Source organism: Taudactylus pleione, unplaced genomic scaffold (assembly GCF_031769625.1).
Source record: "Taudactylus pleione unplaced genomic scaffold, aTauple2 ptg000081l, whole genome shotgun sequence".
NCBI classification, from domain to species: Eukaryota; Metazoa; Chordata; class Amphibia; order Anura; family Myobatrachidae; genus Taudactylus; species Taudactylus pleione.
Genome location: NW_028284483.1, coordinates 3,004,108 through 3,016,678, shown reverse-complemented (window position 1 = coordinate 3,016,678; position 12,571 = coordinate 3,004,108). Strand labels below are relative to the sequence as shown.

Here is a 12,571-nt window from a genome sequence, read left to right as displayed (position 1 = left end):
ATGTGCGCTCTTTAAGGTGCAGGGGCTCACTACAATAGGGGCGGCTGTCGGTGGTGATTGACAGTTTGCCCCGTTTTGTAGGCGGGGTGGGGGGTGGCTGGCCAAACGGAGGCGTTCCCAAAGGAATGTCAGGGGTGATGTGAGTGGTGAGCTTCCGGCTCTATTAGAGCTGAAATCTCACTGGGGCTTGCGGCAGACGAGACCTTACCGCAAGGGTCTCGTTGCAAGCCCCGATGGTCGCGATGGTCTTGACCACCCACAGTTTAGCGAACGGCCAGGAGGCCGGCTCTTTAGAAAGAAGCGGCCGCCCTCATTCAGAGCGAGCGCTCGCATTTTGCGAGCGGCTCTGAATGAGGTCCTGAGTTTGAGAACCACTGCTCTACTTGTTGCTGGTGAGCAGGAGCCTTCATTGCAGGCCACTTCAACTGAATCCATAAGCACTATTAATTATTCTGCATGTGTAAGTAAATGGATCCACAATATATGATATATATTTTAATTGCGCAATTGTAACCCTATCCTACTGGTTTGGGTAATAGAAATTTGTTTATGGTGTGAAATGTTAGTAGACACGTGGCACATTGTATGACTTGCAAGTTTTTTAAATAATTTGTTGGAAGTTTGGGAATGTTATAATTTGTTCATAAACTGTCATATTTATCAATAATTGGTTCTACACCAGATTGTGGCAATGTAACTGCTCATGTTCCACTTCTTCCTGGCACATGCACAATGCTACAGATTCCAGGGTGTTGGTCTACAAATTTGCGATGAGATAAATTAAATCCATCGCACCACTAAACTAGATTCGCATTCCACAGTGGTTTTTGCATCGCGATTTTACTCTGAATCCTATTGTTACTTCCGCTAATAAAGTTTTTTTTCCGCATTGCGTAAATCTGCGATTATAGGTGAATGCTAGAGTTATGTAAGACTGTACAATATCGGGAGAATAATGTCATTGCACTCACACTGTCAGCAGGACGAAATGATACAATTGATGTAAAAGCCACAAACAAGCCTCCTGCAGCTGCATAAATAGAAGAGTATGATTCTGTATTCTCTAGTGTTGAGCCGTGAAGTTTAATGAATCAGATCACCTTCTTATGCGTTTCTTGAACATTCCTGTTTCTCTGGTCATTTTGGGACATTTGGAAGATCTTTAAGTTCTTCATTGGTTGATCTCTCAAGTGCATGTCATTATAGTCTGTGAATCCATAAACAAATCTAATAACTTGCATTCTGTACAGTGGTGTAACTAGGGTATTTGGAGCCAAGGGCAAGTTAAAAAATGGAGCCCCATGCCACAAGGGGCATGGGCACTGGTAAATGGGACCGTGGCAACATGACACACCACCATTTATCATCACTGTGGGAACATTCCTTTCCATTCCATATGCACCTTCATACCCCAGGTAGTAGTGCCCCTCTTGCAATGCCCACTGTAATAGTGCCCCTTATGCAATGTCCCCAGTAGTGGTCTCCCCTATGCAGTGCCCCTTATACAGTGTCCCAGTAGTAGTCCCCCCTATGCAATGCTCCCAGTAGTGCCCCTTTTACAGTGCCCCCCAGTAGTGGTCACCCTTATACAGTGCTCCCAATAGTGCCCCTTCTATAGTGCCCCCAGTAGTAGTTTTCCCTTGCAGTGACCCCAGCAGTGCCCCTTATATAGTGACCCCAGTCCCCCTTATATAGTGTCCCCAGTAGTAGTCCCCCCTATGAAGTGCTCCCAGTAGTGATCCCCCTATGCAGTGCCTCCAGTATTGCCTCTTATATAGTGCCCCCAGTAGTAGTCCCCCCTATGCAGTGCCCCATGTAGTGCCCCCAGCAGTGGTCCCCCCTATGCAGTGCCCCTAATATAATGCCCCCAGTACTAGTCCCCACCATGCAGTGCCCCCAGTAGTAGTCCCCCCTCTAAAGTGCCCCTTATATAGTGGCCTCAGTAGCAGTTCTCCCCGCCCTATGCAGTGCCTCCAGTAGTGGTCCCCACGATGCAGTGCTCCCAGTAGTGCCCACAGTAGTAGTCCCCCCCAACAGTGCAAGACACAGACAAATACGTTGAAAAAACACAAACACTTACCTGAATCCCCGCTCCTATGCCCACCGCCCTCCACTCCTCTGTCCTCCCAGGCTGGCCCGCTCTGCATTATGGGAGAAATGTTATGATGTCTCTCCCATCACCCACTGCGGGAGCTAGAAGATGGAGCTCATGAGTGAGCTCCAGCCCCTGCTCTACAGCGGGTGCAGCAGTCAACGAGAGTCTATCTGTCATTGGCTGGCTGCCAAAACAAACACACTGACGCCGGGTAGTACGAGTTTACTAGCCGGCGGCTGTGTTTGTTACTGTGTAGTGCGGTCCACACTAAACTGACCACCCGTGTCCGGTAGGTGGCGTCCCCCGTGCCACTGTTCCAATGGCGCCCAGGGAACAACTCTGCTCGACCCCCCCCCAGTTACGCCACTGATTCTGTATAGATCACTTTATTTTTATTTTACATAATTGTCATGTAACTGCGTGTAAAAACTTAACCCAATCTTAAAAAACTGTATCTGAGTTATTTTGTGGTTTAAAGCCTAGGAATTTTGTATAGCTACTAGTATGCTGAATAATGTAATGGAGGTTTGGGCTAGAACCAAAGGCACATAAACTTCTAGTAAGAGATAGAGGGGTTAATAAAGTTAGGGGTTTGTTTGTGCTTGTTTTGACAGTGGGTTGGCAGCAGTGATAGGATGAGAGGTTTAGGGGGCGTGGTTAGGTGAGAGAGTGTGGTGACAGTATGAGAGGTTAGGGGGCCTGGTTAGGTGAGAGGGTGTGGTGATAGGATGAGAGGTTAGCGGGCGTGGTTAGGTGAGAAGGTGCGGGGAATCTGTTTTTGTAACTCTGCCTCTTTGAATTTGATCTGCGACAAGGGAAGTTCAGTTTCTTGTCAGATCTGTTCTTGGTATTTTTATACTCTTGCCTTGTTTTCTTTACTATCTCTTGCTTCATCTCTATTCTCTTTTCCTACTCTGTCCCTCACTGTATGATGCAGCACCCCCAACATGCACGCTCGGTACCCGTCTGCCTCTCCGATGGTACTGGGTGCTATCTGTAGGGCCACCACAGCTAGTTCGCGGCCGAGTCTGCCCTCCCGGTGCCCCGGTGTGTCAGGCGCAGCCTCTGAGGGACATCCGGTGCCCACGGCGGTTGCGGGTGTGTGGCTGTAGTGATGAGCGGTTCGGATTCTGAGGAATCTGAACCGCTCCGAACAGGTGGAATCCGAGTCCACCCGAACGCAAGTTCGGGTGTTCCAGCCTATCTCGGATTCCACCTCAAGGCCGAATGTCACCCGCCCGGCTTTGGATTCTCGCGAGACCTTGCAAGAGCCGGGTGACGTTTGGCCTGTATAAAAGGTGCTGCGCCCGGCTGTAGGCGCCATTTCACGTGACTGTATCAGACGGAACAGTCATGCTTAGTTAGTGATAGAGAGGGGAAAAGTGAGACTAGAGTTAGTTTACAGTTAGAGTAGTTCTTGCCACTGTGTGCTCCGTGACTGGACTTAGCCCACTGAGTATGTATTATACAAGCTCCGTGACTGGACTTAGCCAACTGTGTGCACTGTGTATTATACAAGCTCCGTGACTGGACTTAGCCCACTGAGTGTATTATACAAGCTCCTTGACTGGACATAGGCCCTCATTCAGAGCCGCTCGCTATTTGCGTTCTAAAACAAGGGGTGGCTATTCAAATGAACCGTTCGCTCATTGCGGTCTGTTCACGCCTCTAAGTCTGAACGAGCGAGCAAAGCTTGCGGTTGTAATTTTGAAAAATACGCCCCCTTGCCGCTCGCACCATACGTCATGTCCGCTATTTATTAGATTAATTGAGTACATCGAACAGCGTATGAACTGCTCGCTATTCTTGTGGCTGGTTTTTTCAACCGCTATTTTGCGAGCAGTTCTGAGTAAAAAAAACCAAGTGACGTGGTCAATGACGCTGCTATATTAATTATGCACTCCCTTAAAACGCCCATTTTGACCTTTAAGCACGCCTGCGTTCTAATTCCACTCCCCCGTTTTCAAGAACCTTCCCCTGTTACCACCCACATACGCCTCCTTCTGTCACTCAAAATAGCAGGCATTCGCTATATAGCGAACAAACGATTTTTGGCCGCACTGACTGGTTCGCTCATGCGTATTAAAATCCGTACGCATGCACAGATGTGCGAACATCGGTCAGAACGAACGAGCGGCCGCTTACGAGCGGCTCTGAATCAGGGCCTTAGCCCACTGAGTGTATTATACAAGCTTCGTGACTGGACTTAGGGCCTCATTCAGACCCACTCGCAAGCGGCTGTCCGCTCGCAAGTGGGTCGATGGTGTGCACTGCGCATGCGCACGACGGAGGGAGCTCCGTCGTGCGCATGCGCCAGACGCGACGAGCGAAGGACTTTCCTTCGCTCGTTGTGTCTGATCAAAGGGGGCGTGCTGTCGATGTTGATTGACAGCACGCCCCCTTTGGTGGGCGTGCCTCCCAGTTGGGGGCGTTCCCAAGGGAACGCCTACCGTCGGAAGCCGGCCCACTGACATCACTAGTGATGTCAGTGGGAGTGATTTTGGCTCTGATAGAGCCAAAATCACTCCGGGCCTTGCGGTTGAGAAACTCAACCGCAGGCTCCGGCTCGCAGTGGCGATGGTCGCGATGGTCAAGACCATCGCGGCCATCAACCTGCACGCTCGTATAGGCTGTGGGTGGTGACCCACAGCTATACAAGCGTCCAGGAGGACGCTCCATAATTATGGAGGTGGGCCCTGATTCAGAGCGAGCGCTCTGCTCAGAGCGTCCGGCTCTGAATCAGGGCCTTAGCCTACTGTGTGTATTATACAAGCTCCGTGACTGGACTTAGCCCACTGTGTGTATTATACAAGCTCCGTGACTGGGCTTAGCCCACTGAGTGTATTATACAAGCTCCGTGACTGGACTTAGCCCACTGTGTGTATTATACAAGCTCCGTGACTGGGCTTAGCCCACTGTGTGTATAATACAAGCTCCGTGAAAGGGCATAAGCCCACTGAGTGGATACAAGCTCCGTGACAGGGCATAAGCCCACTGTGTCTATTCTACAAGCTCCGTGAAAGGGCATAAGCCCACTGTGTCTATTCTACAAGCTCCGTGAAAGGGCATAAGCCCAGTGAATGCATACAAGCTCCATGAAAGGGCATAAGCCCACTGTGTCTATTGTACAAGCTCTGTGAAAGGGCATAGCCCACTGTGTCTATTACACAAGCTCCGTGAAAGGGCATAAGCCCAGTGAGTGCATACAAGCTCCTTGAAAGGGAATAGCCCACTGTGTCTATTGTACAAGCTCCGTGAAAGGGCATAAGCCCACTGAGTGTATTATACAAGCTCTGTGACATTGCATAAGCCCACTGAGTGCATACAAGCTCCGTGAAAGGGCATAGCCCACTGTGTCTATTACACAAGCTCCGTGAAAGGACATAAGCCCACTGAGTGTATTATCCAAGCTCCGTGACTCCAGGTCATAGTGATAAATTAATATGGATCACGAGAATGAACCGAGAGGAGAGCAGAAACAACAAGCAAATGCTAGCATTGCAGCGGCTGGAAGTCCATCACTTTCATCTAAAGCTGATGCTCAAGGGCGTAGAGGCTGTAAAAACTTAGGGAACCTGAAATCAAAAAATTTAGATTTCACAGGGGTAAAGACAAAAAAACCCTCTAAAGACTACTACAATTGCAGAAAAACAGAAAATTGGCAACATACCATTCACCACACATAGTGGCAAGGAAAGACTCAGGCTATGCCCTTTATTTCTGAGTGGTGGTTCTGCAACTGTCAGTGAGGCATCTTGTGTCTCTCATGATGATAAAAGACCTTTTCAATCAGACTATAGAAGTGTGAAGAAATTTAAAACCAATAAGGCAGTAGATCAAACTGTGTTTTTTGAAACACAAATGTCAGAAATCCCTGAGTGGGTCCACAAGTGGCTTTGCTATGTGTAAGCCTGACCTTTCAGAGATGCTGCCCTCCACAGTTTCTGTAGTTATGGCGATGAGCAGTATTGCTGAGGACATAGAAATTGAGGATACAACCCTGGAATTGCAAGAGGATGAGGGGAATATATGTGCAGCTGACGCTGGCACTAATGAGGATGTTGAGGATGAGGATATTATTTGTATAAGTCAGGTACCAGTGGAAGCAGCTCTTGGCCAAGATAAGAAGGCCATTGCCATGCCTGGGCATAGAACCAACAAATCCACATCTTTTGTGTGGAATTACTTTTACCCAAACCCTGACAACGTTTGTCAAGCCATTTGTAGCCTCTGTGGGACCACAGTTAGTAGAGGTAGGGATGTTAAGCCTCTAGGAACCTCCACGTTATTACGTCATCTGCAGCGAGCTCATGACAGGTGTTTGATAACAGAAACTTCTGCTAAAAAAATAACAACAAGCAGTCCAGCATTGCTAGATGCCTTCTCTCTATTAAATCCCAGCACCTGCATTCTCCGCCGACAACACCTTCCTCCTCAATATCCTCAGGAATGATCAGTGGTAGTACAGCATCCAATTTGTTAATGCTAAGTCACGGTGACTCCTCCACTTTCCAGGACACCTCAGAAGAAACTGAATCTTTGAGCGCTAGGCCTGCTGCTGCTGCTGCTAGTGGATCTTCATCCCAGAAGTGGACCAAGAAGACTACTAGTAGTATATCAAAAAAACAATTGACTGTTAAAGAATCTCTTGCAAGGGGAAGCAAGTATGACAGCTCTCACCCTGTCGCACAGCGGATCACTGATGCCATGACAGTTATGCTAATATTAGATCTGTGTCCAATATCCGCAACGAATGCAGTGGGATTTACACAGTTAATTGAGGTCATGTGTCCCCGGTACCAAATTCCATCTCGGTTTCATTTTACCCGAAAAGCCATTCCTCAGCTGTACCAGGACGTTAAACAGAACCTAATTATTGGCCTGCAAAATGCTATTGTACCCACTGTCCACTTAACCACAGATATGTGGACAAGCGGTAGTGGACAAACTAAAGATTACATGACTGTGACTGCCCACTGGGTGGGTGAATCGCCTTCAGCAGCAGCAGTATCTTATACCCCTTTTACACCAAAATCCCGGGTCCGACCCTGGAATTTGAACACTGGTCAATCCGCTTCCGAACCCGTTTACACTGCAACTCGACCCGGGTTATTCACGGGTTTGCCCCGTTTACACAGAACCCGGGTAATCCCTGATTTTCCCTGCTTTTCCCTATAGATGTCATTAAAAATGGTCTTTTTTTAAGGGCTGACAAAAATGAGGTCACAAAACTGGGTGGGGACTGCTTACAGCATTGCAGTAATGATGGCAGACGGAGCACATGTGCGTATTCCCGATGTCCTCACTGTTTTCAGCTTTCTGTTGATTTCAGCAACCGAGAATTGGATGCACCTTTTTATGATGTGGCACCTTGTGCAGGGTTCGAGGAGGAGAGCGCAATTCTTGGCTGAGAGGGCCAGATTTCGACGGCAATATTTGCGCAGGAGGAGAGCACTAATATCAGCCAACTTCACCACCATGATGAGATTAACCAGGATGAGAAATAGAAGAATGTGGGCCAGAGACCGCCACCATGCAGAAGCTTTCATGCTGACTGTAGAAGCTATCCAAGTGGAGCAGTGGCTGGAACACTTTCGGATGTCGCCTGCCACCTTTTATTATATATTGGAATTACTGGCACCAGCACTGATGATGCAGACCACCAACTACCGAAAGCCCATCACCCTAATCAGGAGATTAGCCATTGCACTCTTGTGGTATGCTACCCCCGGAGAGTACCGCACACTCTCCTGTCTATTTGGTGTTGGGATTGGCACAGTCTGCAAGATCATTTACCAGGTGACGGGGGCATTAGTTGATACCCTGTTCCAGCGCTTTATCTCCTTGCCAGAAGGACAGCGCCTAGATGAAACCATCCAAGGCTTCCTCAGGCGTGGGTATCCGCAGTGTGCTGGTGCCATAGACAGGACCCACATTCCAATAATCGCCCCCCTTGAAAACCATGTGGATTATTATAATCGAAAAGGATGGCATTCCATTATTCTTCAAGCTGTTGTGGACCACTGATACTGGTAAGTAAATTTGTACGAATTATTCTTTCATATCTACTTTTATTTTATGTTTTTTGTTGGTAGAATACTCTATTTTTCTTTTTTTTTCTTTTAGTTTTACAGATGTTTTCATAGGCTGGCCTGGATGGGCACATGCCGCCAGAGTACTAGCCAACTCTGACTTGTACAGCATAGCAGAGGAAAAGCGGGGTGGATGGCTTTTCCCTAGAGAGGAAAGAATATATGGTCCTTTTACTCTTTATGTCCACTATACTTATGTGCTTTAGCAAAATATTAAGTGTGTAATGGTGCGGAATGCATGATATTCCAAAGTATTTGTCAACATATTGTGTTGTAAAATACATGAAATTTCTGAAACCTACTTGACCACCATGGGAATACATACAGTCAGGTCCATAAATATTGGGACATTGACAGAATTTTCAGATTTTGGCCTCTATTCACCACCACAATGGTTTTGAAATGAAACAAACAAGATGTGCTTTAACTGCAGACTTTCAGATTTAATTTGAGGGTAATTACATCCAAATCGGGTGAACGGTGTAGGAATTACAACAGTTTCAATATGTGCCTCCCACTTTTTAAGGGGCCAAAAGTAATGGGACTATCAACTCAAAAGCTATTTCATGGACAGGTGTGAGCTATTCCCTCGTTATTTCATTATCAATTAAGCAGGTAAAAGGTCTGGAGTTGATTCTAGGTGTGACATTTGCATCTGGAATCAGTTGCTATCAACTCTCAATATGAGATCCAAAGAGCTGTCACTATCAGTGAAGCAAGCCATCATTAGGCTGAAAAATCAAAACAAACCCATCAGAAAGATAGCAAAAACATTAGGTGTGGCCAAATCAACTGTTTGGAACATTCTTAAAAAGAAAGAACGCATCGGAGAGCTCAGCAACACCAAAAGACCTGGAAGACCACGGAAAACAACTGTGCTGGATGACAGAAGAATTATTTCCCTGGTGAAGAAAAACCCCTTTACAACAGTTGGCCAAATCAAGAACACTCTCCAGGAGGTAGGTGTATGTGTGTCGAAGTCAACAATCATGAGAAGACTGCACAAGAGTGATTATAGAGGGTTCACCACAAGATGCAAACCATTGGTGAGCCACAAAAACAGGAAGACCAGATTAGAGTTTGCAAACAACATCTAAAAAAGCCATTACAGTTCTGGAACAACATCCTATAGACAGATGAGACAAAGATCAACTTGTACCAGAGTGATGGGAAGAGAAGAGAAGGAAAGGAACTGCTCATGATCCAAAACATACCACCTCATCAGTGAAGCATGGTGGTGGTAGTGTCATGGCGTGGGCATGTAAGGCTGCCAATGGAACTGGTTCCCTTGTATTTATTGATGATGTGACTGCTGACAAAAGCAGCAGAATGAATTCTGAAGTGTTTCGGGCAATATTATATGCTCATATTCAGTCAAATGCTTCAGAACTCATTGGACGGTGCTTCACAGTGTAGATGGACAATGACCCGAAGCATACTGCAAAAGCAAACAAAGAGTTTTTGAAGGCTAAAAAGTGGAATGTTATGCAATGGCCAAGTCAATCCCCTGACCTGAATCTGATTGAGCATGCATTTCACTTGATGAAGACAAAACTGAAGGGAAAATGCCCCAAAAACAAGCAGGAACTGAAAACATTTGCAGTAGAGGCCTGGCAGAGCATCACCAGGGATGAAACCCAGCGTCTGGTGATGTCTATGCGTTCCAGACTTCAGGCTGTAATTGCCTACAAAGAATTTGCAACAAAGTATTAAAAAGTGAAAGTTAGATTTAGGATTGTTTAGTTTGTCCCATTACTTTTGGCCCCTTAAAAAGTGGGAGGCACGTTGTAATTTCTACACCGTTCACCTGATTTGGATGTAATTACCCTCAAATTAAATCTGAAAGTCTGCAGTTAAATCACATCTTGTTTGTTTCATTTCAAAGCCATTGTGGTGGTGAATAGAGGCCAATATATGAAAATTCTGTCAATGTCCCAATATTTATGGACCTGACTGTATATAGTGACCATATTTTTTTTTTACAGAAATCGGTGACCATAGATGGGGTGGAGGTCCCAGTCCACATCATTGGCGATGCAGCATATCCGTTGAAGCATTGGCTAATGAAGGGTTATACCCAACATGTACAGTTGTCCCTGGAAAAGGTCACCTACACTCACAGCCTTAGCTCTGCTCGGATGGCTATGGAAAATGTTTTCGGACGTCTAAAAGTACGTTGGTGCTGTCTCATGGAAAGGAATGATGTGGACCTAAAAATCATGCCCCATGTAGTAGCAGCCTGCTGCATACTGCATAATATTTGTGAAATTCAAAAGGACCACTTCCTTCCCGAGTGGAATGTGCAGGACACTGAGGTGGGGGGCATTACAAGTGATGCAGTAAGCTACATGGGGACACATGAGGACAGCGCCAAGCTCATCCAGGTCACAATTGCAACAAACCTTCACTTATTGGTTTAAAATAAAATGCAAAATTTCAAATTTCAAATTCCAAACATGATTTTGGTTTATTTGGTTGAATTTTTTTTTTTTTTACTTTAACCATGTGCATATATTGTGTTTTTTAATAGAACAGTTTTAACATAATCTCAGATTATTGCAAAAGTATAAAAACAGTGTAAACATATGTCAAGCATCATATGTCCAGTATAAAAGAAAAGTGCCTTATCCCTGCAGTCAAAACAATACACTGTAAAAGTGATAAAAAAATGAAAAGTGCCTTCACCCAAAAAACATTCTAATTTTAGCCACACAATATAAAAAACAAAACTAAAATAGCAAATGTTCCGGCCATGTTTACGGCAATTGCTTATACACTGTATACTGTGGTGACTCTTGGTTTGTTTGTGTTGTGTTAGGGTTAGTGCTAGGGTTGTAATAATTGGGCTCCATATTGCATTGGCCAAATCTGTGTTCTGGGTACACTGGGGCCTGTGGTAATGCCTGTGTTTGGTTGGGAAAACCACGAGCAAATGTGCGCTCAAAAAAAGACATCTGTCTGTCCTGCATATCCATTAATGCCTCATAAATGACTGCTGCATTTCCCTTTCGGACTCTAGAAACCAATCCAATCTAGCATCCTCCTGCCTCTGAATATTGGCATCCAATTCGCGGAGATGCTCCACGATCACAGAAGTCATCGCTCTAGCCGCTTGCTCCGACCTGTTGAGCTTCTTCTTTCTGGGTGGCACATTGTAGACTGCAAAGGGGAAAAACTAAAAAAAAATATATAATATGCAGTGAGCCGAGGTAAAGATAGCAGTGGTGTTTGCGTACATGTGCTTGTGGCCTTCTATCTACCTGCACGCTAGCAGCACTCTGCAACAGTTACCATTTGGATTTAAGTGAATGTAGTGTGCGTGTGTAATGTGGGTGTATTTATTTTTTAAAATATTTACTATTAGCGCATAGCGGAGGGGTCTTTTTAGGGGGCGCAGTCTCTGAGCTTGTCTCAACTACCTCATCTATGGTGGAAGCGATACTGTCAGCATTCACAGATGAATCCATCCCACTACCTTCTCCAGGTTCATCGGTCAGTAGGAGCTGTGATGTTGGTACGCTTTGCGAGGACGGCAGGGTAACCCGTGTAGCCGGTACCTCTTGACTATCCTCCTGCTGGCTGGAGCAGGATGGTGCGATTGAGGAGGACAGTGCTATGGGGTTTGAAAGCGCTGTATTTCCAAAAGCGCTGTAGCACAATTGGTAATGCACCCATTCCTTGCGGCCTGCACCACTTTTGTTGCGGTTATGATCGTGCACTTTAGTGAACTGCTTACGCAAGGCCCTCAATTTATTGACCACTTGCTGCTGCGTGCGTTTTATCCCTTGGGACTCCATCATCTGGGTTATATTGTGGTACACTACTGCATCTTTCACTGTACTGGTCATCTGGCATTTAATTTCTTCCTCCGCCCTGATGAGCAGTAGCTCTCGGATATCGGCATCGGTCCAGTTCGATGCAGCACACATGCTGCTGTAGCAACAAGGTGTGGCCCAGGCTGCTGTTATGGCTGTGTATCAGCCTGTGTTTGGAGCTGCTGGTCAGGCTGTGGGTCAGGCTGCTGTTATGGCTGTGTGCAGGCTGTGTATCAGCCTGCATTTTGTGGGAGTTGGTCAGGATGTGGTGCAGGCTGTGTGCAGGAGGTTAGGCAGGCAAGTAATGGCTGCGTGTGCATCTCTCTGCAGGGCCCTGACAAATGACATAATCTGCCAGCGCCCCAGAAGCTCCAATCAGCTAATAGCTGAATGTAGCCGGGTAAAATAATCCGGGTAGCACCCGTTCACACTGCCGCATGACATGGGAACAACCCGTTTTCAACTCTGCTCTCAACCCGAGTAACTCATTCCGCACCGGATAAATCAACCCGGGATTTTTTTCTGGAAGCCGTTCACACAGAGCATCGACCCGGATTGACCCGGCAATA

At 46.4% G+C, this 12,571-nt stretch overlaps 1 pseudogene; it reads right to left on the bottom strand.

Moving 5' to 3' along the window:
- The window catches only part of LOC148532213 (uncharacterized), a 61,742-nt pseudogene extending 49,626 nt beyond the window's left edge, over window positions 1–12,116 (bottom strand).
- Window positions 12,117–12,571: the final 455 nt, after the last annotated feature.